The sequence below is a fragment of the Phyllobates terribilis genome, unplaced genomic scaffold, assembly GCF_046119375.1.
Source record: "Phyllobates terribilis strain yellow unplaced genomic scaffold, ASM4611937v1 Scaffold_437__1_contigs__length_1545540, whole genome shotgun sequence".
Taxonomy (NCBI): domain Eukaryota; kingdom Metazoa; phylum Chordata; class Amphibia; order Anura; family Dendrobatidae; genus Phyllobates; species Phyllobates terribilis.
The window spans coordinates 454,409-480,391 of record NW_027363197.1 but is presented as its reverse complement, the minus strand read 5'-3'; the positions used below and the strand labels follow the sequence as shown (position 1 = coordinate 480,391).

At 45.5% G+C, this 25,983-nt stretch overlaps 17 non-coding genes across 17 annotated transcripts; all 17 read left to right on the top strand.

Annotated features, from left to right (window-relative positions):
- Positions 1–972: 972 nt before the first annotated feature.
- Positions 973–1,163, top strand: LOC141228942 (U2 spliceosomal RNA). Its single transcript, XR_012295736.1, has one exon. It is a non-coding gene; the product is annotated as a U2 spliceosomal RNA (small nuclear RNA).
- Positions 1,164–2,278: 1,115 nt separating this feature from the next.
- LOC141228658 (U2 spliceosomal RNA) lies at positions 2,279–2,469 on the top strand. The gene has a single exon (XR_012295463.1). It is a non-coding gene; the product is annotated as a U2 spliceosomal RNA (small nuclear RNA).
- Positions 2,470–3,584: 1,115 nt separating this feature from the next.
- Positions 3,585–3,775, top strand: LOC141228636 (U2 spliceosomal RNA). The gene has a single exon (XR_012295442.1). It is a non-coding gene; the product is annotated as a U2 spliceosomal RNA (small nuclear RNA).
- A 1,115-nt stretch (positions 3,776–4,890) lies between these two features.
- LOC141228657 (U2 spliceosomal RNA) lies at positions 4,891–5,081 on the top strand. Its single transcript, XR_012295462.1, has one exon. It is a non-coding gene; the product is annotated as a U2 spliceosomal RNA (small nuclear RNA).
- A 1,115-nt stretch (positions 5,082–6,196) lies between these two features.
- LOC141228656 (U2 spliceosomal RNA) lies at positions 6,197–6,387 on the top strand. Its single transcript, XR_012295461.1, has one exon. It is a non-coding gene; the product is annotated as a U2 spliceosomal RNA (small nuclear RNA).
- A 1,115-nt stretch (positions 6,388–7,502) lies between these two features.
- LOC141228335 (U2 spliceosomal RNA) lies at positions 7,503–7,693 on the top strand. Its single transcript, XR_012295250.1, has one exon. It is a non-coding gene; the product is annotated as a U2 spliceosomal RNA (small nuclear RNA).
- A 1,115-nt stretch (positions 7,694–8,808) lies between these two features.
- Positions 8,809–8,999, top strand: LOC141228655 (U2 spliceosomal RNA). Its single transcript, XR_012295460.1, has one exon. It is a non-coding gene; the product is annotated as a U2 spliceosomal RNA (small nuclear RNA).
- Positions 9,000–10,114: 1,115 nt separating this feature from the next.
- Positions 10,115–10,305, top strand: LOC141228654 (U2 spliceosomal RNA). The gene has a single exon (XR_012295459.1). It is a non-coding gene; the product is annotated as a U2 spliceosomal RNA (small nuclear RNA).
- A 1,115-nt stretch (positions 10,306–11,420) lies between these two features.
- Positions 11,421–11,611, top strand: LOC141228653 (U2 spliceosomal RNA). Its single transcript, XR_012295458.1, has one exon. It is a non-coding gene; the product is annotated as a U2 spliceosomal RNA (small nuclear RNA).
- Positions 11,612–12,723: 1,112 nt separating this feature from the next.
- LOC141228652 (U2 spliceosomal RNA) lies at positions 12,724–12,914 on the top strand. The gene has a single exon (XR_012295457.1). It is a non-coding gene; the product is annotated as a U2 spliceosomal RNA (small nuclear RNA).
- Positions 12,915–14,029: 1,115 nt separating this feature from the next.
- LOC141228651 (U2 spliceosomal RNA) lies at positions 14,030–14,220 on the top strand. The gene has a single exon (XR_012295456.1). It is a non-coding gene; the product is annotated as a U2 spliceosomal RNA (small nuclear RNA).
- Positions 14,221–15,335: 1,115 nt separating this feature from the next.
- LOC141228229 (U2 spliceosomal RNA) lies at positions 15,336–15,526 on the top strand. Its single transcript, XR_012295148.1, has one exon. It is a non-coding gene; the product is annotated as a U2 spliceosomal RNA (small nuclear RNA).
- A 1,115-nt stretch (positions 15,527–16,641) lies between these two features.
- Positions 16,642–16,832, top strand: LOC141228650 (U2 spliceosomal RNA). The gene has a single exon (XR_012295455.1). It is a non-coding gene; the product is annotated as a U2 spliceosomal RNA (small nuclear RNA).
- A 1,115-nt stretch (positions 16,833–17,947) lies between these two features.
- On the top strand, positions 17,948–18,138 carry LOC141228649 (U2 spliceosomal RNA). Its single transcript, XR_012295454.1, has one exon. It is a non-coding gene; the product is annotated as a U2 spliceosomal RNA (small nuclear RNA).
- Positions 18,139–19,253: 1,115 nt separating this feature from the next.
- On the top strand, positions 19,254–19,444 carry LOC141228646 (U2 spliceosomal RNA). The gene has a single exon (XR_012295452.1). It is a non-coding gene; the product is annotated as a U2 spliceosomal RNA (small nuclear RNA).
- A 1,115-nt stretch (positions 19,445–20,559) lies between these two features.
- Positions 20,560–20,750, top strand: LOC141228645 (U2 spliceosomal RNA). Its single transcript, XR_012295451.1, has one exon. It is a non-coding gene; the product is annotated as a U2 spliceosomal RNA (small nuclear RNA).
- Positions 20,751–21,865: 1,115 nt separating this feature from the next.
- On the top strand, positions 21,866–22,056 carry LOC141228644 (U2 spliceosomal RNA). Its single transcript, XR_012295450.1, has one exon. It is a non-coding gene; the product is annotated as a U2 spliceosomal RNA (small nuclear RNA).
- Positions 22,057–25,983: the final 3,927 nt, after the last annotated feature.

The window sequence follows — 25,983 nt, the reverse complement described above, 5'->3', positions numbered from 1 at the left end:
CAAGCTCATTTTGGTTCAACTTCAGCAACTGTGTATTGCATTGCCATGTAATGTGATGCAATGCTATCTTTCTAGCTCTCCCTTTTTACTTCCTTTTGGATAAACAGACATATTAGGCAAGCATTTTGGAGCTTTCACCTAAATAACTACAGGTGGTGAGATAAGCTGCACAATATAATTGACCTTTCAGTATATTGTTGCACACACACCATCTATTTAGCAAATGCCCTTGTTATCAACAGCAGCCTTTTAAACTCACCTGAGCTAACAGGTATGTGCGCTGGTTACTCTGCTGCGCTTAAAATTTCTTTTTTGGTTTGCTACAATGCCTTTTCTGAAACGTTGTCTCCTTCTGCTGGAACACTGACTTCTTTCATTTAATGCCTGCAGACTATAAAAGAGAACCCAACCCAAAAAGTTTGGTTGATTAGTCTGTGGCATTCTGTTAAACTGTTGCTTATGGCGGTCTCTGTGAGCATCTCAGCGACATTCAGCCAGCCAGGTATCCTGCCTGCAGTAGATGGAATGTGGCAATGGAACGCTGGCTGCGCGTGTCATAATAGGCTCTGAGCCTTTATATACCTGTGCACAGCAGCAGCCACCTTCAGTCTGCTGCTGGACAGCCAGCAGCAGCAGCAGCAGCAGCAGGAGAGGTATGTAATCAGGAGCCCTCCTGCTAAGGGTAGACAGCTGCTCGTTCCACCCCACCCCCCGCCTTAATTGGTTCTCCTCCCTTCCAACGGTGTTGAGGCGGGTGGGAACAGCAGGGGGTGAAGGTGCTGTGTTTAAAGAGGTGGAGTTATGCAGATCTAAAACGCGTGGATTGCAGCAGCAGCAAGCCGAAAAGTGCAGGCATGTAAGGGATCTAGAGGTTGACAACATGTCTTCTTAACGGGAGTCCAGGAGCTCATCTCCACAAATGGACTTTTCAGGATCCTTGGGTGGCTCCGTAGTTTGAAACCAATTCTGGTTATCGCTTCTCGGCCTTTTGGCTAAGATCAAGTGTAGTATCTGTTCTTATCAGTTTAATATCTGATACGTCCCCTATCTGGGGACCATATATTAAATGGATTTTTAGAACAGGGAGATGGAAAAAGAGCTTGCTCTGTCCACTCCACGCATTGACCTGGTATTGCAGTATCTCCAGGACCAGTGCACCCCTTCTTTAATGCAGTTTCTAAAATCAGAAAGAATTGAATTCAATGTTTTTTGTTCATTTTGCTTGTTTGTCGGATTTTGGGATGGACTCTTTGGCTTTGCTTTTCTTCTCCTCATTGGATTTTTCATGTTCAAAGTTGCAGAAGCCAGATTACAAGCTCATTTTGGTTCAACTTCAGCAACTGTGCATTGCATTGCCATGTAATGTGATGCAATGCTATCTTTCTAGCTCTCCCTTTTTACTTCCTTTTGGATAAACAGACATATTAGGCAAGCATTTTGGAGCTTTCACCTAAATAACTACAGGTGGTGAGATAAGCTGCACAATATAATTGACCTTTCAGTATATTGTTGCACACACACCATCTATTTAGCAAATGCCCTTGTTATCAACAGCAGCCTTTTAAACTCACCTGAGCTAACAGGTATGTGCGCTGGTTACTCTGCTGCGCTTAAAATTTCTTTTTTGGTTTGCTACAATGCCTTTTCTGAAACGTTGTCTCCTTCTGCTGGAACACTGACTTCTTTCATTTAATGCCTGCAGACTATAAAAGAGAACCCAACCCAAAAAGTTTGGTGGATTAGTCTGTGGCATTCTGTTAAACTGTTGCTTATGGCGGTCTCTGTGAGCTTCTCAGCGACATTCAGCCAGCCAGGTATCCTGCCTGCAGTAGATGGAATGTGGCAATGGAACGCTGGCTGCGCGTGTCATAATAGGCTCTGAGCCTTTATATACCTGTGCACAGCAGCAGCCACCTTCAGTCTGCTGCTGGACAGCCAGCAGCAGCAGCAGCAGGAGAGGTATGTAATCAGGAGCCCTCCTGCTAAGGGTAGACAGCTGCTCGTTCCACCCCACCCCCCGCCTTAATTGGTTCTCCTCCCTTCCAACGGTGTTGAGGCGGGTGGGAACAGCAGGGGGTGAAGGTGCTGTGTTTAAAGAGGTGGAGTTATGCAGATCTAAAACGCGTGGATTGCAGCAGCAGCAAGCCGAAAAGTGCAGGCATGTAAGGGATCTAGAGGTTGACAACATGTCTTCTTAACGGGAGTCCAGGAGCTCATCTCCACAAATGGACTTTTCAGGATCCTTGGGTGGCTCCGTAGTTTGAAACCAATTCTGGTTATCGCTTCTCGGCCTTTTGGCTAAGATCAAGTGTAGTATCTGTTCTTATCAGTTTAATATCTGATACGTCCCCTATCTGGGGACCATATATTAAATGGATTTTTAGAACAGGGAGATGGAAAAAGAGCTTGCTCTGTCCACTCCACGCATTGACCTGGTATTGCAGTATCTCCAGGACCGGTGCACCCCTTCTTTAATGCAGTTTCTAAAATCAGAAAGAATTGAATTCAATGTTTTTTGTTCATTTTGCTTGTTTGTCGGATTTTGGGATGGACTCTTTGGCTTTGCTTTTCTTCTCCTCATTGGATTTTTCATGTTCAAAGTTGCAGAAGCCAGATTACAAGCTCATTTTGGTTCAACTTCAGCAACTGTGCATTGCATTGCCATGTAATGTGATGCAATGCTATATTTCTAGCTCTCCCTTTTTACTTCCTTTTGGATAAACAGACATATTAGGCAAGCATTTTGGAGCTTTCACCTAAATAACTACAGGTGGTGAGATAAGCTGCACAATATAATTGACCTTTCAGTATATTGTTGCACACACACCATCTATTTAGCAAATGCCCTTGTTATCAACAGCAGCCTTTTAAACTCACCTGAGCTAACAGGTATGTGCGCTGGTTACTCTGCTGCGCTTAAAATTTCTTTTTTGGTTTGCTACAATGCCTTTTCTGAAACGTTGTCTCCTTCTGCTGGAACACTGACTTCTTTCATTTAATGCCTGCAGACTATAAAAGAGAACCCAACCCAAAAAGTTTGGCTGATTAGTCTGTGGCATTCTGTTAAACTGTTGCTTATGGCGGTCTCTGTGAGCTTCTCAGCGACATTCAGCCAGCCAGGTATCCTGCCTGCAGAAGATGGAATGTGGCAATGGAACGCTGGCTGCGCGTGTCATAATAGGCTCTGAGCCTTTATATACCTGTGCACAGCAGCAGCCACCTTCAGTCTACTGCTGGACAGCCAGCAGCAGCAGCAGCAGGAGAGGTATGTAATCAGGAGCCCTCCTGCTAAGGGTAGACAGCTGCTCGTTCCACCCCACCCCCCGCCTTAATTGGTTCTCCTCCCTTCCAACGGTGTTGAGGTGGGTGGGAACAGCAGGGGGTGAAGGTGCTGTGTTTAAAGAGGTGGAGTTATGCAGATCTAAAACGCGTGGATTGCAGCAGCAGCAAGCCGAAAAGTGCAGGCATGTAAGGGATCTAGAGGTTGACAACATGTCTTCTTAACGGGAGTCCAGGAGCTCATCTCCACAAATGGACTTTTCAGGATCCTTGGGTGGCTCCGTAGTTTGAAACCAATTCTGGTTATCGCTTCTCGGCCTTTTGGCTAAGATCAAGTGTAGTATCTGTTCTTATCAGTTTAATATCTGATACGTCCCCTATCTGGGGACCATATATTAAATGGATTTTTAGAACAAGGAGATGGAAAAAGAGCTTGCTCTGTCCACTCCACGCATTGACCTGGTATTGCAGTATCTCCAGGACCGGTGCACCCCTTCTTTAATGCAGTTTCTAAAATCAGAAAGAATTGAATTCAATGTTTTTTGTTCATTTTGCTTGTTTGTCGGATTTTGGGATGGACTCTTTGGCTTTGCTTTTCTTCTCCTCATTGGATTTTTCATGTTCAAAGTTGCAGAAGCCAGATTACAAGCTCATTTTGGTTCAACTTCAGCAACTGTGCATTGCATTGCCATGTAATGTGATGCAATGCTATCTTTCTAGCTCTCCCTTTTTACTTCCTTTTGGATAAACAGACATATTAGGCAAGCATTTTGGAGCTTTCACCTAAATAACTACAGGTGGTGAGATAAGCTGCACAATATAATTGACCTTTCAGTATATTGTTGCACACACACCATCTATTTAGCAAATGCCCTTGTTATCAACAGCAGCCTTTTAAACTCACCTGAGCTAACAGGTATGTGCGCTGGTTACTCTGCTGCGCTTAAAATTTCTTTTTTGGTTTGCTACAATGCCTTTTCTGAAACGTTGTCTCCTTCTGCTGGAACACTGACTTCTTTCATTTAATGCCTGCAGACTATAAAAGAGAACCCAACCCAAAAAGTTTGGTTGATTAGTCTGTGGCATTCTGTTAAACTGTTGCTTATGGCGGTCTCTGTGAGCTTCTCAGCGACATTCAGCCAGCCAGGTATCCTGCCTGCAGTAGATGGAATGTGGCAATGGAACGCTGGCTGCGCGTGTCATAATAGGCTCTGAGCCTTTATATACCTGTGCACAGCAGCAGCCACCTTCAGTCTGCTGCTGGACAGCCAGCAGCAGCAGCAGCAGGAGAGGTATGTAATCAGGAGCCCTCCTGCTAAGGGTAGACAGCTGCTCGTTCCACCCCACCCTCCGCCTTAATTGGTTCTCCTCCCTTCCAACGGTGTTGAGGCGGGTGGGAACAGCAGGGGGTGAAGGTGCTGTGTTTAAAGAGGTGGAGTTATGCAGATCTAAAACGCGTGGATTGCAGCAGCAGCAAGCCGAAAAGTGCAGGCATGTAAGGGATCTAGAGGTTGACAACATGTCTTCTTAACGGGAGTCCAGGAGCTCATCTCCACAAATGGACTTTTCAGGATCCTTGGGTGGCTCCGTAGTTTGAAACCAATTCTGGTTATCGCTTCTCGGCCTTTTGGCTAAGATCAAGTGTAGTATCTGTTCTTATCAGTTTAATATCTGATACGTCCCCTATCTGGGGACCATATATTAAATGGATTTTTAGAACAGGGAGATGGAAAAAGAGCTTGCTCTGTCCACTCCACGCATTGACCTGGTATTGCAGTATCTCCAGGACCGGTGCACCCCTTCTTTAATGCAGTTTCTAAAATCAGAAAGAATTGAATTCAATGTTTTTTGTTCATTTTGCTTGTTTGTCGGATTTTGGGATGGACTCTTTGGCTTTGCTTTTCTTCTCCTCATTGGATTTTTCATGTTCAAAGTTGCAGAAGCCAGATTACAAGCTCATTTTGGTTCAACTTCAGCAACTGTGCATTGCATTGCCATGTAATGTGATGCAATGCTATCTTTCTAGCTCTCCCTTTTTACTTCCTTTTGGATAAACAGACATATTAGGCAAGCATTTTGGAGCTTTCACCTAAATAACTACAGGTGGTGAGATAAGCTGCACAATATAATTGACCTTTCAGTATATTGTTGCACACACACCATCTATTTAGCAAATGCCCTTGTTATCAACAGCAGCCTTTTAAACTCACCTGAGCTAATAGGTATGTGCGCTGGTTACTCTGCTGCGCTTAAAATTTCTTTTTTGGTTTGCTACAATGCCTTTTCTGAAACGTTGTCTCCTTCTGCTGGAACACTGACTTCTTTCATTTAATGCCTGCAGACTATAAAAGAGAACCCAACCCAAAAAGTTTGGTTGATTAGTCTGTGGCATTCTGTTAAACTGTTGCTTATGGCGGTCTCTGTGAGCTTCTCAGCGACATTCAGCCAGCCAGGTATCCTGCCTGCAGTAGATGGAATGTGGCAATGGAACGCTGGCTGCGCGTGTCATAATAGGCTCTGAGCCTTTATATACCTGTGCACAGCAGCAGCCACCTTCAGTCTGCTGCTGGACAGCCAGCAGCAGCAGCAGCAGGAGAGGTATGTAATCAGGAGCCCTCCTGCTAAGGGTAGACAGCTGCTCGTTCCACCCCACCCCCCGCCTTAATTGGTTCTCCTCCCTTCCAACGGTGTTGAGGCGGGTGGGAACAGCAGGGGGTGAAGGTGCTGTGTTTAAAGAGGTGGAGTTATGCAGATCTAAAACGCGTGGATTGCAGCAGCAGCAAGCCGAAAAGTGCAGGCATGTAAGGGATCTAGAGGTTGACAACATGTCTTCTTAACGGGAGTCCAGGAGCTCATCTCCACAAATGGACTTTTCAGGATCCTTGGGTGGCTCCGTAGTTTGAAACCAATTCTGGTTATCGCTTCTCGGCCTTTTGGCTAAGATCAAGTGTAGTATCTGTTCTTATCAGTTTAATATCTGATACGTCCCCTATCTGGGGACCATATATTAAATGGATTTTTAGAACAGGGAGATGGAAAAAGAGCTTGCTCTGTCCACTCCACGCATTGACCTGGTATTGCAGTATCTCCAGGACCGGTGCACCCCTTCTTTAATGCAGTTTCTAAAATCAGAAAGAATTGAATTCAATGTTTTTTGTTCATTTTGCTTGTTTGTCGGATTTTGGGATGGACTCTTTGGCTTTGCTTTTCTTCTCCTCATTGGATTTTTCATGTTCAAAGTTGCAGAAGCCAGATTACAAGCTCATTTTGGTTCAACTTCAGCAACTGTGCATTGCATTGCCATGTAATGTGATGCAATGCTATCTTTCTAGCTCTCCCTTTTTACTTCCTTTTGGATAAACAGACATATTAGGCAAGCATTTTGGAGCTTTCACCTAAATAACTACAGGTGGTGAGATAAGCTGCACAATATAATTGACCTTTCAGTATATTGTTGCACACACACCATCTATTTAGCAAATGCCCTTGTTATCAACAGCAGCCTTTTAAACTCACCTGAGCTAACAGGTATGTGCGCTGGTTACTCTGCTGCGCTTAAAATTTCTTTTTTGGTTTGCTACAATGCCTTTTCTGAAACGTTGTCTCCTTCTGCTGGAACACTGACTTCTTTCATTTAATGCCTGCAGACTATAAAAGAGAACCCAACCCAAAAAGTTTGGTTGATTAGTCTGTGGCATTCTGTTAAACTGTTGCTTATGGCGGTCTCTGTGAGCTTCTCAGCGACATTCAGCCAGCCAGGTATCCTGCCTGCAGTAGATGGAATGTGGCAATGGAACGCTGGCTGCGCGTGTCATAATAGGCTCTGAGCCTTTATATACCTGTGCACAGCAGCAGCCACCTTCAGTCTGCTGCTGGACAGCCAGCAGCAGCAGCAGCAGGAGAGGTATGTAATCAGGAGCCCTCCTGCTAAGGGTAGACAGCTGCTCGTTCCACCCCACCCCCCGCCTTAATTGGTTCTCCTCCCTTCCAACGGTGTTGAGGCGGGTGGGAACAGCAGGGGGTGAAGGTGCTGTGTTTAAAGAGGTGGAGTTATGCAGATCTAAAACGCGTGGATTGCAGCAGCAGCAAGCCGAAAAGTGCAGGCATGTAAGGGATCTAGAGGTTGACAACATGTCTTCTTAACGGGAGTCCAGGAGCTCATCTCCACAAATGGACTTTTCAGGATCCTTGGGTGGCTCCGTAGTTTGAAACCAATTCTGGTTATCGCTTCTCGGCCTTTTGGCTAAGATCAAGTGTAGTATCTGTTCTTATCAGTTTAATATCTGATACGTCCCCTATCTAGGGACCATATATTAAATGGATTTTTAGAACAGGGAGATGGAAAAAGAGCTTGCTCTGTCCACTCCACGCATTGACCTCGTATTGCAGTATCTCCAGGACCGGTGCACCCCTTCTTTAATGCAGTTTCTAAAATCAGAAAGAATTGAATTCAATGTTTTTTGTTCATTTTGCTTGTTTGTCGGATTTTGGGATGGACTCTTTGGCTTTGCTTTTCTTCTCCTCATTGGATTTTTCATGTTCAAAGTTGCAGAAGCCAGATTACAAGCTCATTTTGGTTCAACTTCAGCAACTGTGCATTGCATTGCCATGTAATGTGATGCAATGCTATCTTTCTAGCTCTCCCTTTTTACTTCCTTTTGGATAAACAGACATATTAGGCAAGCATTTTGGAGCTTTCACCTAAATAACTACAGGTGGTGAGATAAGCTGCACAATATAATTGACCTTTCAGTATATTGTTGCACACACACCATCTATTTAGCAAATGCCCTTGTTATCAACAGCAGCCTTTTAAACTCACCTGAGCTAACAGGTATGTGCGCTGGTTACTCTGCTGCGCTTAAAATTTCTTTTTTGGTTTGCTACAATGCCTTTTCTGAAACGTTGTCTCCTTCTGCTGGAACACTGACTTCTTTCATTTAATGCCTGCAGACTATAAAAGAGAACCCAACCCAAAAAGTTTGGTTGATTAGTCTGTGGCATTCTGTTAAACTGTTGCTTATGGCGGTCTCTGTGAGCTTCTCAGCGACATTCAGCCAGCCAGGTATCCTGCCTGCAGTAGATGGAATGTGGCAATGGAACGCTGGCTGCGCGTGTCATAATAGGCTCTGAGCCTTTATATACCTGTGCACAGCAGCAGCCACCTTCAGTCTGCTGCTGGACAGCCAGCAGCAGCAGCAGCAGGAGAGGTATGTAATCAGGAGCCCTCCTGCTAAGGGTAGACAGCTGCTCGTTCCACCCCACCCCCCGCCTTAATTGGTTCTCCTCCCTTCCAACGGTGTTGAGGCGGGTGGGAACAGCAGGGGGTGAAGGTGCTGTGTTTAAAGAGGTGGAGTTATGCAGATCTAAAACGCGTGGATTGCAGCAGCAGCAAGCCGAAAAGTGCAGGCATGTAAGGGATCTAGAGGTTGACAACATGTCTTCTTAACGGGAGTCCAGGAGCTCATCTCCACAAATGGACTTTTCAGGATCCTTGGGTGGCTCCGTAGTTTGAAACCAATTCTGGTTATCGCTTCTCGGCCTTTTGGCTAAGATCAAGTGTAGTATCTGTTCTTATCAGTTTAATATCTGATACGTCCCCTATCTGGGGACCATATATTAAATGGATTTTTAGAACAGGGAGATGGAAAAAGAGCTTGCTCTGTCCACTCCACGCATTGACCTGGTATTGCAGTATCTCCAGGACCGGTGCACCCCTTCTTTAATGCAGTTTCTAAAATCAGAAAGAATTGAATTCAATGTTTTTTGTTCATTTTGCTTGTTTGTCGGATTTTGGGATGGACTCTTTGGCTTTGCTTTTCTTCTCCTCATTGGATTTTTCATGTTCAAAGTTGCAGAAGCCAGATTACAAGCTCATTTTGGTTCAACTTCAGCAACTGTGCATTGCATTGCCATGTAATGTGATGCAATGCTATCTTTCTAGCTCTCCCTTTTTACTTCCTTTTGGATAAACAGACATATTAGGCAAGCATTTTGGAGCTTTCACCTAAATAACTACAGGTGGTGAGATAAGCTGCACAATATAATTGACCTTTCAGTATATTGTTGCACACACACCATCTATTTAGCAAATGCCCTTGTTATCAACAGCAGCCTTTTAAACTCACCTGAGCTAACAGGTATGTGCGCTGGTTACTCTGCTGCGCTTAAAATTTCTTTTTTGGTTTGCTACAATGCCTTTTCTGAAACGTTGTCTCCTTCTGCTGGAACACTGACTTCTTTCATTTAATGCCTGCAGACTATAAAAGAGAACCCAACCCAAAAAGTTTGGTTGATTAGTCTGTGGCATTCTGTTAAACTGTTGCTTATGGCGGTCTCTGTCAGCTTCTCAGCGACATTCAGCCAGCCAGGTATCCTGCCTGCAGTAGATGGAATGTGGCAATGGAACGCTGGCTGCGCGTGTCATAATAGGCTCTGAGCCTTTATATACCTGTGCACAGCAGCAGCCACCTTCAGTCTGCTGCTGGACAGCCAGCAGCAGCAGCAGCAGGAGAGGTATGTAATCAGGAGCCCTCCTGCTAAGGGTAGACAGCTGCTCGTTCCACCCCACCCCCCGCCTTAATTGGTTCTCCTCCCTTCCAACGGTGTTGAGGCGGGTGGGAACAGCAGGGGGTGAAGGTGCTGTGTTTAAAGAGGTGGAGTTATGCAGATCTAAAACGCGTGGATTGCAGCAGCAGCAAGCCGAAAAGTGCAGGCATGTAAGGGATCTAGAGGTTGACAACATGTCTTCTTAACGGGAGTCCAGGAGCTCATCTCCACAAATGGACTTTTCAGGATCCTTGGGTGGCTCCGTAGTTTGAAACCAATTCTGGTTATCGCTTCTCGGCCTTTTGGCTAAGATCAAGTGTAGTATCTGTTCTTATCAGTTTAATATCTGATACGTCCCCTATCTGGGGACCATATATTAAATGGATTTTTAGAACAGGGAGATGGAAAAAGAGCTTGCTCTGTCCACTCCACGCATTGACCTGGTATTGCAGTATCTCCAGGACCGGTGCACCCCTTCTTTAATGCAGTTTCTAAAATCAGAAAGAATTGAATTCAATGTTTTTTGTTCATTTTGCTTGTTTGTCGGATTTTGGGATGGACTCTTTGGCTTTGCTTTTCTTCTCCTCATTGGATTTTTCATGTTCAAAGTTGCAGAAGCCAGATTACAAGCTCATTTTGGTTCAACTTCAGCAACTGTGCATTGCATTGCCATGTAATGTGATGCAATGCTATCTTTCTAGCTCTCCCTTTTTACTTCCTTTTGGATAAACAGACATATTAGGCAAGCATTTTGGAGCTTTCACCTAAATAACTACAGGTGGTGAGATAAGCTGCACAATATAATTGACCTTTCAGTATATTGTTGCACACACACCATCTATTTAGCAAATGCCCTTGTTATCAACAGCAGCCTTTTAAACTCACCTGAGCTAACAGGTATGTGCGCTGGTTACTCTGCTGCGCTTAAAATTTCTTTTTTGGTTTGCTACAATGCCTTTTCTGAAACGTTGTCTCCTTCTGCTGGAACACTGACTTCTTTCATTTAATGCCTGCAGACTATAAAAGAGAACCCAACCCAAAAAGTTTGGTTGATTAGTCTGTGGCATTCTGTTAAACTGTTGCTTATGGCGGTCTCTGTCAGCTTCTCAGCGACATTCAGCCAGCCAGGTATCCTGCCTGCAGTAGATGGAATGTGGCAATGGAACGCTGGCTGCGCGTGTCATAATAGGCTCTGAGCCTTTATATACCTGTGCACAGCAGCAGCCACCTTCAGTCTGCTGCTGGACAGCCAGCAGCAGCAGCAGCAGGAGAGGTATGTAATCAGGAGCCCTCCTGCTAAGGGTAGACAGCTGCTCGTTCCACCCCACCCCCCGCCTTAATTGGTTCTCCTCCCTTCCAACGGTGTTGAGGCGGGTGGGAACAGCAGGGGGTGAAGGTGCTGTGTTTAAAGAGGTGGAGTTATGCAGATCTAAAACGCGTGGATTGCAGCAGCAGCAAGCCGAAAAGTGCAGGCATGTAAGGGATCTAGAGGTTGACAACATGTCTTCTTAACGGGAGTCCAGGAGCTCATCTCCACAAATGGACTTTTCAGGATCCTTGGGTGGCTCCGTAGTTTGAAACCAATTCTGGTTATCGCTTCTCGGCCTTTTGGCTAAGATCAAGTGTAGTATCTGTTCTTATCAGTTTAATATCTGATACGTCCCCTATCTGGGGACCATATATTAAATGGATTTTTAGAACAGGGAGATGGAAAAAGAGCTTGCTCTGTCCACTCCACGCATTGACCTGGTATTGCAGTATCTCCAGGACCGGTGCACCCCTTCTTTAATGCAGTTTCTAAAATCAGAAAGAATTGAATTCAATGTTTTTTGTTCATTTTGCTTGTTTGTCGGATTTTGGGATGGACTCTTTGGCTTTGCTTTTCTTCTCCTCATTGGATTTTTCATGTTCAAAGTTGCAGAAGCCAGATTACAAGCTCATTTTGGTTCAACTTCAGCAACTGTGCATTGCATTGCCATGTAATGTGATGCAATGCTATCTTTCTAGCTCTCCCTTTTTACTTCCTTTTGGATAAACAGACATATTAGGCAAGCATTTTGGAGCTTTCACCTAAATAACTACAGGTGGTGAGATAAGCTGCACAATATAATTGACCTTTCAGTATATTGTTGCACACACACCATCTATTTAGCAAATGCCCTTGTTATCAACAGCAGCCTTTTAAACTCACCTGAGCTAACAGGTATGTGCGCTGGTTACTCTGCTGCGCTTAAAATTTCTTTTTTGGTTTGCTACAATGCCTTTTCTGAAACGTTGTCTCCTTCTGCTGGAACACTGACTTCTTTCATTTAATGCCTGCAGACTATAAAAGAGAACCCAACCCAAAAAGTTTGGTTGATTAGTCTGTGGCATTCTGTTAAACTGTTGCTTATGGCGGTCTCTGTGAGCTTCTCAGCGACATTCAGCCAGCCAGGTATCCTGCCTGCAGTAGATGGAATGTGGCAATGGAACGCTGGCTGCGCGTGTCATAATAGGCTCTGAGCCTTTATATACCTGTGCACAGCAGCAGCCACCTTCAGTCTGCTGCTGGACAGCCAGCAGCAGCAGCAGGAGAGGTATGTAATCAGGAGCCCTCCTGCTAAGGGTAGACAGCTGCTCGTTCCACCCCACCCCCCGCCTTAATTGGTTCTCCTCCCTTCCAACGGTGTTGAGGCGGGTGGGAACAGCAGGGGGTGAAGGTGCTGTGTTTAAAGAGGTGGAGTTATGCAGATCTAAAACGCGTGGATTGCAGCAGCAGCAAGCCGAAAAGTGCAGGCATGTAAGGGATCTAGAGGTTGACAACATGTCTTCTTAACGGGAGTCCAGGAGCTCATCTCCACAAATGGACTTTTCAGGATCCTTGGGTGGCTCCGTAGTTTGAAACCAATTCTGGTTATCGCTTCTCGGCCTTTTGGCTAAGATCAAGTGTAGTATCTGTTCTTATCAGTTTAATATCTGATACGTCCCCTATCTGGGGACCATATATTAAATGGATTTTTAGAACAGGGAGATGGAAAAAGAGCTTGCTCTGTCCACTCCACGCATTGACCTGGTATTGCAGTATCTCCAGGACCGGTGCACCCCTTCTTTAATGCAGTTTCTAAAATCAGAAAGAATTGAATTCAATGTTTTTTGTTCATTTTGCTTGTTTGTCGGATTTTGGGATGGACTCTTTGGCTTTGCTTTTCTTCTCCTCATTGGATTTTTCATGTTCAAAGTTGCAGAAGCCAGATTACAAGCTCATTTTGGTTCAACTTCAGCAACTGTGCATTGCATTGCCATGTAATGTGATGCAATGCTATCTTTCTAGCTCTCCCTTTTTACTTCCTTTTGGATAAACAGACATATTAGGCAAGCATTTTGGAGCTTTCACCTAAATAACTACAGGTGGTGAGATAAGCTGCACAATATAATTGACCTTTCAGTATATTGTTGCACACACACTATCTATTTAGCAAATGCCCTTGTTATCAACAGCAGCCTTTTAAACTCACCTGAGCTAACAGGTATGTGCGCTGGTTACTCTGCTGCGCTTAAAATTTCTTTTTTGGTTTGCTACAATGCCTTTTCTGAAACGTTGTCTCCTTCTGCTGGAACACTGACTTCTTTCATTTAATGCCTGCAGACTATAAAAGAGAACCCAACCCAAAAAGTTTGGTTGATTAGTCTGTGGCATTCTGTTAAACTGTTGCTTATGGCGGTCTCTGTGAGCTTCTCAGCGACATTCAGCCAGCCAGGTATCCTGCCTGCAGTAGATGGAATGTGGCAATGGAACGCTGGCTGCGCGTGTCATAATAGGCTCTGAGCCTTTATATACCTGTGCACAGCAGCAGCCACCTTCAGTCTGCTGCTGGACAGCCAGCAGCAGCAGCAGCAGGAGAGGTATGTAATCAGGAGCCCTCCTGCTAAGGGTAGACAGCTGCTCGTTCCACCCCACCCCCCGCCTTAATTGGTTCTCCTCCCTTCCAACGGTGTTGAGGCGGGTGGGAACAGCAGGGGGTGAAGGTGCTGTGTTTAAAGAGGTGGAGTTATGCAGATCTAAAACGCGTGGATTGCAGCAGCAGCAAGCCGAAAAGTGCAGGCATGTAAGGGATCTAGAGGTTGACAACATGTCTTCTTAACGGGAGTCCAGGAGCTCATATCCACAAATGGACTTTTCAGGATCCTTGGGTGGCTCCGTAGTTTGAAACCAATTCTGGTTATCGCTTCTCGGCCTTTTGGCTAAGATCAAGTGTAGTATCTGTTCTTATCAGTTTAATATCTGATACGTCCCCTATCTGGGGACCATATATTAAATGGATTTTTAGAACAGGGAGATGGAAAAAGAGCTTGCTCTGTCCACTCCACGCATTGACCTGGTATTGCAGTATCTCCAGGACCGGTGCACCCCTTCTTTAATGCAGTTTCTAAAATCAGAAAGAATTGAATTCAATGTTTTTTGTTCATTTTGCTTGTTTGTCGGATTTTGGGATGGACTCTTTGGCTTTGCTTTTCTTCTCCTCATTGGATTTTTCATGTTCAAAGTTGCAGAAGCCAGATTACAAGCTCATTTTGGTTCAACTTCAGCAACTGTGCATTGCATTGCCATGTAATGTGATGCAATGCTATCTTTCTAGCTCTCCCTTTTTACTTCCTTTTGGATAAACAGACATATTAGGCAAGCATTTTGGAGCTTTCACCTAAATAACTACAGGTGGTGAGATAAGCTGCACAATATAATTGACCTTTCAGTATATTGTTGCACACACACCATCTATTTAGCAAATGCCCTTGTTATCAACAGCAGCCTTTTAAACTCACCTGAGCTAACAGGTATGTGCGCTGGTTACTCTGCTGCGCTTAAAATTTATTTTTTGGTTTGCTACAATGCCTTTTCTGAAACGTTGTCTCCTTCTGCTGGAACACTGACTTCTTTCATTTAATGCCTGCAGACTATAAAAGAGAACCCAACCCAAAAAGTTTGGTTGATTAGTCTGTGGCATTCTGTTAAACTGTTGCTTATGGCGGTCTCTGTGAGCTTCTCAGCGACATTCTGCCAGCCAGGAATCCTGCCTGCAGTAGATGGAATGTGGCAATGGAACGCTGGCTGCGCGTGTCATAATAGGCTCTGAGCCTTTATATAACTGTGCACAGCAGCAGCCACCTTCAGTCTGCTGCTGGACAGCCAGCAGCAGCAGCAGCAGGAGAGGTATGTAATCAGGAGCCCTCCTGCTAAGGGTAGACAGCTGCTCGTTCCACCCCACCCCCCGCCTTAATTGGTTCTCCTCCCTTCCAACGGTGTTGAGACGGGTGGGAACAGCAGGGGGTGAAGGTGCTGTGTTTAAAGAGGTGGAGTTATGCAGATCTAAAACGCGTGGATTGCAGCAGCAGCATGCCGAAAAGTGCAGGCATGTAAGGGATCTAGAGGTTGACAACATGTCTTCTTAACGGGAGTCCAGGAGCTCATCTCCACAAATGGACTTTTCAGGATCCTTGGGTGGCTCCGTAGTTTGAAACCAATTCTGGTTATCGCTTCTCGGCCTTTTGGCTAAGATCAAGTGTAGTATCTGTTCTTATCAGTTTAATATCTGATACGTCCCCTATCTGGGGACCATATATTAAATGGATTTTTAGAACAGGGAGATAGAAAAAGAGCTTGCTCTGTCCACTCCACGCATTGACCTGGTATTGCAGTATCTCCAGGACCGGTGCACCCCTTCTTTAATGCAGTTTCTAAAATCAGAAAGAATTGAATTCAATGTTTTTTGTTCATTTTGCTTGTTTGTCGGATTTTGGGATGGACTCTTTGGCTTTGCTTTTCTTCTCCTCATTGGATTTTTCATGTTCAAAGTTGCAGAAGCCAGATTACAAGCTCATTTTGGTTCAACTTCAGCAACTGTGCATTGCATTGCCATGTAATGTGATGCAATGCTATCTTTCTAGCTCTCCCTTTTTACTTCCTTTTGGATAAACAGACATATTAGGCAAGCATTTTGGAGCTTTCACCTAAATAACTACAGGTGGTGAGATAAGCTGCACAATATAATTGACCTTTCAGTATATTGTTGCACACACACCATCTATTTAGCAAATGCCCTTGTTATCAACAGCAGCCTTTTAAACTCACCTGAGCTAACAGGTATGTGCGCTGGTTACTCTGCTGCGCTTAAAATTTCTTTTTTGGTTTGCTACAATGCCTTTTCTGAAACGTTGTCTCCTTCTGCTGGAACACTGACTTCTTTCATTTAATGCCTGCAGACTATAAAAGAGAACCCAACCCAAAAAGTTTGGTTGATTAGTCTGTGGCATTCTGTTAAACTGTTGCTTATGGCGGTCTCTGTGAGCTTCTCAGCGACATTCAGCCAGCCAGGTATCCTGCCTGCAGTAGATGGAATGTGGCAATGGAAGGCTGGCTGCGCGTGTCATAATAGGCTCTGAGCCTTTATATACCTGTGCACAGCAGCAGCCACCTTCAGTCTGCTGCTGGACAGCCAGCAGCAGCAGCAGCAGGAGAGGTATGTAATCAGGAGCCCTCCTGCTAAGGGTAGACAGCTGCTCGTTCCACCCCACCCCCCGCCTTAATTGGTTCTCCTCCCTTCCAACGGTGTTGAGGCGGGTGGGAACAGCAGGGGGTGAAGGTGCTGTGTTTAAAGAGGTGGAGTTATGCAGATCTAAAATGCGTGGATTGCAGCAGCAGCAAGCCGAAAAGTGCAGGCATGTAAGGGATCTAGAGGTTGACAACATGTCTTCTTAAAGGGAGTCCAGGAGCTCATCTCCACAAATGGACTTTTCAGGATCCTTGGGTGGCTCCGTAGTTTGAAACCAATTCTGGTTATCGCTTCTCGGCCTTTTGGCTAAGATCAAGTGTAGTATCTGTTCTTATCAGTTTAATATCTGATACGTCCCCTATCTGGGGACCATATATTAAATGGATTTTTAGAACAGGGAGATGGAAAAAGAGCTTGCTCTGTCCACTCCACGCATTGACCTGGTATTGCAGTATCTCCAGGACCGGTGCACCCCTTCTTTAATGCAGTTTCTAAAATCAGAAAGAATTGAATTCAATGTTTTTTGTTCATTTTGCTTGTTTGTCGGATTTTGGGATGGACTCTTTGGCTTTGCTTTTCTTCTCCTCATTGGATTTTTCATGTTCAAAGTTGCAGAAGCCAGATTACAAGCTCATTTTGGTTCAACTTCAGCAACTGTGCATTGCATTGCCATGTAATGTGATGCAATGCTATCTTTCTAGCTCTCCCTTTTTACTTCCTTTTGGATAAACAGACATATTAGGCAAGCATTTTGGAGCTTTCACCTAAATAACTACAGGTGGTGAGATAAGCTGCACAATATAATTGACCTTTCAGTATATTGTTGCACACACACCATCTATTTAGCAAATGCCCTTGTTATCAACAGCAGCCTTTTAAACTCACCTGAGCTAACAGGTATGTGCGCTGGTTACTCTGCTGCGCTTAAAATTTCTTTTTTGGTTTGCTACAATGCCTTTTCTGAAACGTTGTCTCCTTCTGCTGGAACACTGACTTCTTTCATTTAATGCCTGCAGACTATAAAAGAGAACCCAACCCAAAAAGTTTGGTTGATTAGTCTGTGGCATTCTGTTAAACTGTTGCTTATGGCGGTCTCTGTCAGCTTCTCAGCGACATTCAGCCAGCCAGGTATCCTGCCTGCAGTAGATGGAATGTGGCAATGGAACGCTGGCTGCGCGTGTCATAATAGGCTCTGAGCCTTTATATACCTGTGCACAGCAGCAGCCACCTTCAGTCTGCTGCTGGACAGCCAGCAGCAGCAGCAGCAGGAGAGGTATGTAATCAGGAGCCCTCCTGCTAAGGGTAGACAGCTGCTCGTTCCACCCCACCCCCCGCCTTAATTGGTTCTCCTCCCTTCCAACGGTGTTGAGGCGGGTGGGAACAGCAGGGGGTGAAGGTGCTGTGTTTAAAGAGGTGGAGTTATGCAGATCTAAAACGCGTGGATTGCAGCAGCAGCAAGCCGAAAAGTGCAGGCATGTAAGGGATCTAGAGGTTGACAACATGTCTTCTTAACGGGAGTCCAGGAGCTCATCTCCACAAATGGACTTTTCAGGATCCTTGGGTGGCTCCGTAGTTTGAAACCAATTCTGGTTATCGCTTCTCGGCCTTTTGGCTAAGATCAAGTGTAGTATCTGTTCTTATCAGTTTAATATCTGATACGTCCCCTATCTGGGGACCATATATTAAATGGATTTTTAGAACAGGGAGATGGAAAAAGAGCTTGCTCTGTCCACTCCACGCATTGACCTGGTATTGCAGTATCTCCAGGACCGGTGCACCCCTTCTTTAATGCAGTTTCTAAAATCAGAAAGAATTGAATTCAATGTTTTTTGTTCATTTTGCTTGTTTGTCGGATTTTGGGATGGACTCTTTGGCTTTGCTTTTCTTCTCCTCATTGGATTTTTCATGTTCAAAGTTGCAGAAGCCAGATTACAAGCTCATTTTGGTTCAACTTCAGCAACTGTGCATTGCATTGCCATGTAATGTGATGCAATGCTATCTTTCTAGCTCTCCCTTTTTACTTCCTTTTGGATAAACAGACATATTAGGCAAGCATTTTGGAGCTTTCACCTAAATAACTACAGGTGGTGAGATAAGCTGCACAATATAATTGACCTTTCAGTATATTGTTGCACACACACCATCTATTTAGCAAATGCCCTTTTTATCAACAGCAGCCTTTTAAACTCACCTGAGCTAACAGGTATGTGCGCTGGTTACTCTGCTGCGCTTAAAATTTCTTTTTTGGTTTGCTACAATGCCTTTTCTGAAACGTTGTCTCCTTCTGCTGGAACACTGACTTCTTTCATTTAATGCCTGCAGACTATAAAAGAGAACCCAACCCAAAAAGTTTGGTTGATTAGTCTGTGGCATTCTGTTAAACTGTTGCTTATGGCGGTCTCTGTGAGCTTCTCAGCGACATTCAGCCAGCCAGGTATCCTGCCTGCAGTAGATGGAATGTGGCAATGGAACGCTGGCTGCGCGTGTCATAATAGGCTCTGAGCCTTTATATACCTGTGCACAGCAGCAGCCACCTTCAGTCTGCTGCTGGACAGCCAGCAGCAGCAGCAGCAGGAGAGGTATGTAATCAGGAGCCCTCCTGCTAAGGGTAGACAGCTGCTCGTTCCACCCCACCCCCCGCCTTAATTGGTTCTCCTCCCTTCCAACGGTGTTGAGGCGGGTGGGAACAGCAGGGGGTGAAGGTGCTGTGTTTAAAGAGGTGGAGTTATGCAGATCTAAAACGCGTGGATTGCAGCAGCAGCAAGCCGAAAAGTGCAGGCATGTAAGGGATCTAGAGGTTGACAACATGTCTTCTTAACGGGAGTCCAGGAGCTCATCTCCACAAATGGACTTTTCAGGATCCTTGAGTGGCTCCGTAGTTTGAAACCAATTCTGGTTATCGCTTCTCGGCCTTTTGGCTAAGATCAAGTGTAGTATCTGTTCTTATCAGTTTAATATCTGATACGTCCCCTATCTGGGGACCATATATTAAATGGATTTTTAGAACAGGGAGATGGAAAAAGAGCTTGCTCTGTCCACTCCACGCATTGACCTGGTATTGCAGTATCTCCAGGACCGGTGCACCCCTTCTTTAATGCAGTTTCTAAAATCAGAAAGAATTGAATTCAATGTTTTTTGTTCATTTTGCTTGTTTGTCGGATTTGGGGATGGACTCTTTGGCTTTGCTTTTCTTCTCCTCATTGGATTTTTCATGTTCAAAGTTGCAGAAGCCAGATTACAAGCTCATTTTGGTTCAACTTCAGCAACTGTGCATTGCATTGCCATGTAATGTGATGCAATGCTATCTTTCTAGCTCTCCCTTTTTACTTCCTTTTGGATAAACAGACATATTAGGCAAGCATTTTGGAGCTTTCACCTAAATAACTACAGGTGGTGAGATAAGCTGCACAATATAATTGACCTTTCAGTATATTGTTGCACACACACCATCTATTTAGCAAATGCCCTTGTTATCAACAGCAGCCTTTTAAACTCACCTGAGCTAACAGGTATGTGCGCTGGTTACTCTGCTGCGCTTAAAATTTCTTTTTTGGTTTGCTACAATGCCTTTTCTGAAACGTTGTCTCCTTCTGCTGGAACACTGACTTCTTTCATTTAATGCCTGCAGACTATAAAAGAGAACCCAACCCAAAAAGTTTGGTTGATTAGTCTGTGGCATTCTGTTAAACTGTTGCTTATGGCGGTCTCTGTGAGCTTCTCAGCGACATTCAGCCAGCCAGGTATCCTGCCTGCAGTAGATGGAATGTGGCAATGGAACGCTGGCTGCGCGTGTCATAATAGGCTCTGAGCCTTTATATACCTGTGCACAGCAGCAGCCACCTTCAGTCTGCTGCTGGACAGCCAGCAGCAGCAGCAGCAGGAGAGGTATGTAATCAGGAGCCCTCCTGCTAAGGGTAGACAGCTGCTCGTTCCACCCCACCCCCCGCCTTAATTGGTTCTCCTCCCTTCCAACGGTGTTGAGGCGGGTGGGAACAGCAGGGGGTGAAGGTGCTGTGTTTAAAGAGGTGGAGTTATGCAGATCTAAAACGCGTGGATTGCAGCAGCAGCAAGCCGAAAAGTGCAGGCATGTAAGGGATCTAGAGGTTGACAACATGTCTTCTTAACGGGAGTCCAGGAGCTCATCTCCACAAATGGACTTTTCAGGATCCTTGGGTGGCTCCGTAGTTTGAAACCAATTCTGGTTATCGCTTCTCGGCCTTTTGGCTAAGATCAAGTGTAGTATCTGTTCTTATCAGTTTAATATCTGATACGTCCCCTATCTGGGGACCATATATTAAATGGATTTTTAGAACAGGGAGATGGAAAAAGAGCTTGCTCTGTCCACTCCACGCATTGACCTGGTATTGCAGTATCTCCAGGACCGGTGCACCCCTTCTTTAATGCAGTTTCTAAAATCAGAAAGAATTGAATTCAATGTTTTTTGTTCATTTTGCTTGTTTGTCGGATTTTGGGATGGACTCTTTGGCTTTGCTTTTCTTCTCCTCATTAGATTTTTCATGTTCAAAGTTGCAGAAGCCAGATTACAAGCTCATTTTGGTTCAACTTCAGCAACTGTGCATTGCATTGCCATGTAATGTGATGCAATGCTATCTTTCTAGCTCTCCCTTTTTACTTCCTTTTGGATAAACAGACATATTAGGCAAGCATTTTGGAGCTTTCACCTAAATAACTACAGGTGGTGAGATAAGCTGCACAATATAATTGACCTTTCAGTATATTGTTGCACACACACCATCTATTTAGCAAATGCCCTTGTTATCAACAGCAGCCTTTTAAACTCACCTGAGCTAACAGGTATGTGCGCTGGTTACTCTGCTGCGCTTAAAATTTCTTTTTTGGTTTGCTACAATGCCTTTTCTGAAACGTTGTCTCCTTCTGCTGGAACACTGACTTCTTTCATTTAATGCCTGCAGACTATAAAAGAGAACCCAACCCAAAAAGTTTGGTTGATTAGTCTGTGGCATTCTGTTAAACTGTTGCTTATGGCGGTCTCTGTGAGCTTCTCAGCGACATTCAGCCAGCCAGGTATCCTGCCTGCAGTAGATGGAATGTGGCAATGGAACGCTGGCTGCGCGTGTCATAATAGGCTCTGAGCCTTTATATACCTGTGCACAGCAGCAGCCACCTTCAGTCTGCTGCTGGACAGCCAGCAGCAGCAGCAGCAGGAGAGGTATGTAATCAGGAGCCCTCCTGCTAAGGGTAGACAGCTGCTCGTTCCACCCCACCCCCCGCCTTAATTGGTTCTCCTCCCTTCCAACGGTGTTGAGGCGGGTGGGAACAGCAGGGGGTGAAGGTGCTGTGTTTAAAGAGGTGGAGTTATGCAGATCTAAAACGCGTGGATTGCAGCAGCAGCAAGCCGAAAAGTGCAGGCATGTAAGGGATCTAGAGGTTGACAACATGTCTTCTTAACGGGAGTCCAGGAGCTCATCTCCACAAATGGACTTTTCAGGATCCTTGGGTGGCTCCGTAGTTTGAAACCAATTCTGGTTATCGCTTCTCGGCCTTTTGGCTAAGATCAAGTGTAGTATCTGTTCTTATCAGTTTAATATCTGATACGTCCCCTATCTGGGGACCATATATTAAATGGATTTTTAGAACAGGGAGATGGAAAAAGAGCTTGCTCTGTCCACTCCACGCATTGACCTGGTATTGCAGTATCTCCAGGACCGGTGCACCCCTTCTTTAATGCAGTTTCTAAAATCAGAAAGAATTGAATTCAATGTTTTTTGTTCATTTTGCTTGTTTGTCGGATTTTGGGATGGACTCTTTGGCTTTGCTTTTCTTCTCCTCATTGGATTTTTCATGTTCAAAGTTGCAGAAGCCAGATTACAAGCTCATTTTGGTTCAACTTCAGCAACTGTGCATTGCATTGCCATGTAATGTGATGCAATGCTATCTTTCTAGCTCTCCCTTTTTACTTCCTTTTGGATAAACAGACATATTAGGCAAGCATTTTGGAGCTTTCACCTAAATAACTACAGGTGGTGAGATAAGCTGCACAATATAATTGACCTTTCAGTATATTGTTGCACACACACCATCTATTTAGCAAATGCCCTTGTTATCAACAGCAGCCTTTTAAACTCACCTGAGCTAACAGGTATGTGCGCTGGTTACTCTGCTGCGCTTAAAATTTCTTTTTTGGTTTGCTACAATGCCTTTTCTGAAACGTTGTCTCCTTCTGCTGGAACACTGACTTCTTTCATTTAATGCCTGCAGACTATAAAAGAGAACCCAACCCAAAAAGTTTGGTTGATTAGTCTGTGGCATTCTGTTAAACTGTTGCTTATGGCGGTCTCTGTGAGCTTCTCAGCGACATTCAGCCAGCCAGGTATCCTGCCTGCAGTAGATGGAATGTGGCAATGGAACGCTGGCTGCGCGTGTCATAATAGGCTCTGAGCCTTTATATACCTGTGCACAGCAGCAGCCACCTTCAGTCTGCTGCTGGACAGCCAGCAGCAGCAGCAGCAGGAGAGGTATGTAATCAGGAGCCCTCCTGCTAAGGGTAGACAGCTGCTCGTTCCACCCCACCCCCCGCCTTAATTGGTTCTCCTCCCTTCCAACGGTGTTGAGGCGGGTGGGAACAGCAGGGGGTGAAGGTGCTGTGTTTAAAGAGGTGGAGTTATGCAGATCTAAAACGCGTGGATTGCAGCAGCAGCAAGCCGAAAAGTGCAGGCATGTAAGGGATCTAGAGGTTGACAACATGTCTTCTTAACGGGAGTCCAGGAGCTCATCTCCACAAATGGACTTTTCAGGATCCTTGAGTGGCTCCGTAGTTTGAAACCAATTCTGGTTATCGCTTCTCGGCCTTTTGGCACGATCTATCAGGTTTACCTGTGTGGTCTTGCCTGTGAGGTGCTCTTGGTACCCTTTCTCTCGGCCTGGGGGGATCGTTCCTCTTCGGAGGGACTTAACCCCCCTGCTGCTATTGGGAGGAAGGATTAGTCCGGGAGCAACGGGAAGGGATCCCATGAAGGCTTGCGCCTTTCAGAGAGAAGAGTCGGTACGTTCCTGAGTGAAGGATGCCGGCAACGCTCACATATTCATCGGGTGATGCCCGGATGCGGAACACCGTGAGGATTGAAGTTGGAGCAGCATCGAGGATGGAGAAGAATTTGGACTACATCTGCCATAGGATTCTTCTTGGAGTTCTGGAGTTTCGGCGGGAAGACATATTCTGCTTCCAGGACAACGAGTACAAGGGGACATACACCATCACCTTCAAGAGCCAGGGATGCTGTCAGCAACTCGTACAAAAGGTAAACGAGAAAAACTACTTAGATGAGTTGGATGGACTAACCTTTTGTCTCTTGTATGCTTATGACGAGATCCCCATCGTGGTGCATTTCCCGAACCCCTTTGTGGAAGCTGCAGACATCTCGACCTACCTTACCCGCTATTGTGATGATCTGAGATACCTGGGTACTGTGAAGAACGCGGTAGGCTTCTGGTGCGGCAAGAGAAGGTATATGGCCCGTCTAAAGAGGGACCTTAGTGGAGTGGGAGGAATGCTACACCCTCCCTCAACCTTCGTAATCGGTAAGAGCAGAGGCTACTTATTTTATCCTGGAATGCCAGTATGTTGCAGGAACTGTGGACAAATGGGTCATACCCAAACGTCCTGCACGGGCAGGAAAGTAGACCGCTGCAATAATTGCAGCTGTTACGGACATTTAATGAAGGACTGTCCCGCTGGGAGGAAATGTAATCTCTGCGGTGAGGCGGGGCACATGTTCCGAGGATGCCCCAACAGGACCAGGACCAGGACCTACGCAGAAGCTGCATCTTCTGAAGCTGAGCCGATGCGCCCACCGGTCTTCACTGGCAGGCCGGCGTCGGAGGGCGGTTCGAAGGGCGAGAAGGCTGGGATGGAGCAGGGAGCCGGAGGCCCCTCTGGGGCGGCACCTGCATCGAAGTCCCTTAACGATGGGCGGACCTCGCATGGACCGGAGCGGGGGGGTCCTCCTTCTGGGAGGGTATCCTCCGTATCGATGGTTCCCGATACCGATCCTGTTGGGCTGGAGGGTGGTGCCCCTGTGCGGTTGGCTACAGGGGACCACGCAGCGATGGCCTCAGGATCTTCCAGGGCGATTAGCCAGCCAGATGAGGGGGCTTTGCTTCTAGGTGGCGAACATCAGGAAATCTGTGTTGCTGATCTTGTCCTGATGGACCAGTCTCCCCCCCTGGAGGAGGTGGAGGAAGAGGAGGACTGCACCAGTGACCTAGTGGAGTCTGCCCCGAAAAAGAGACGGAATGTCGAATCCCCAGCGTCTCCTGGAATGTGGCTGGGAACCGTGACCTACGAGGGGGCAACCGCCGGCTCACAGCATATCGAGTCGTTTGGGTCTTCTAGCCCGGATGTCCTGGAGCAATTTGATATACAGGGCTTTGAGTCAGGTGTCCTCATGGAAGATCCACCACCCTGACCTATGAATGCCCACAATAAGACTTGTCTCACTGAATGTGAGGTCATTAAAGAGCCCAGTTCGTAGGGCTGCTCTATTCAAGTATTTAGAAACCACTGACTTTGACATATGTTTATTACAGGAATGCGGGATACAACATGCACTAAATTATAATGATATCAAGACAGATTGGAGACTGGGGCCCTCCATCTGGTCTGGCTCCAATGACAACAAGTCAGCGGGGGTGGGCTTCCTCTGTCGTGGGAGAAATATTACTATAAATGCTGTCACAGAAATAGTACCAGGCAGAGTGGTTTTAGTGCATTTTAAATTTAATGGTTTTACCCTACGTGTAATGAATATTTATGCTCCCCCTGATAAGCAAGAGAGAATTAATTTATTTGGGATATTGCCATTGTACTGTACTGGGTCATCTCCCCTGGTCGTAGGGGGTGATTTTAATTGTCTTTGTGCTAGTGAACAACGAGCAGGGGGTGACCCTTTACGCAAATTGGATAAGTCATGTCATCTATTGAAAGATTTTATAACTGATTTTAAATTATGCGATGCGTGGAGGTCACTCCTGCCGACGGACCCTGGTTATACGTGGTCCGGAAGAGGGGTGTCCTCCAGGATCGATTTTATTTTCCTATCAGATGATTTTAACCCTGTAAAATGTGTTTTAACATCAAATATATTTTCTGACCATAAGGGCTTGGAGGTGCATCTAGAATACCGGGATGAACAGAGGGTCAACAGGGGCCTCTGGCGTCTAAGTACTTACCTGCTGGAGGACCCTCTGATTCGACAAGACTTTGGTAAAGCCTATCAAGCCTGGCGGCGACAAAAACCTTCTGATGCCCCTATGGTAACCTGGTGGGAAAATTTGAAAAAAAAAGTCAGAATGTTTTTTATAAAAGCAGGGAGACGTAAAGCTAGAGAGAAAAAAAGATGTTTTAGTGATCTTAACACCAAACTGCAAACACTTTTTAAATTCAAAGAGCTAGGGGTGGAGGTGGGAGATGATATTGCTAGCCTAAAAACTGAAATTCAGAACTGCATAGACACAAAGGGGAAAGAGATTATTTTTAACTCTAGAGTGCAGCACTTGGAGGAGGGGGAGAAGTGCTCTCGCTTCTTCTTCAAAAAAGTCATGGATAAAAGAGAAGTGATCACAAATCTAGAGGGTGAAACATCTATGA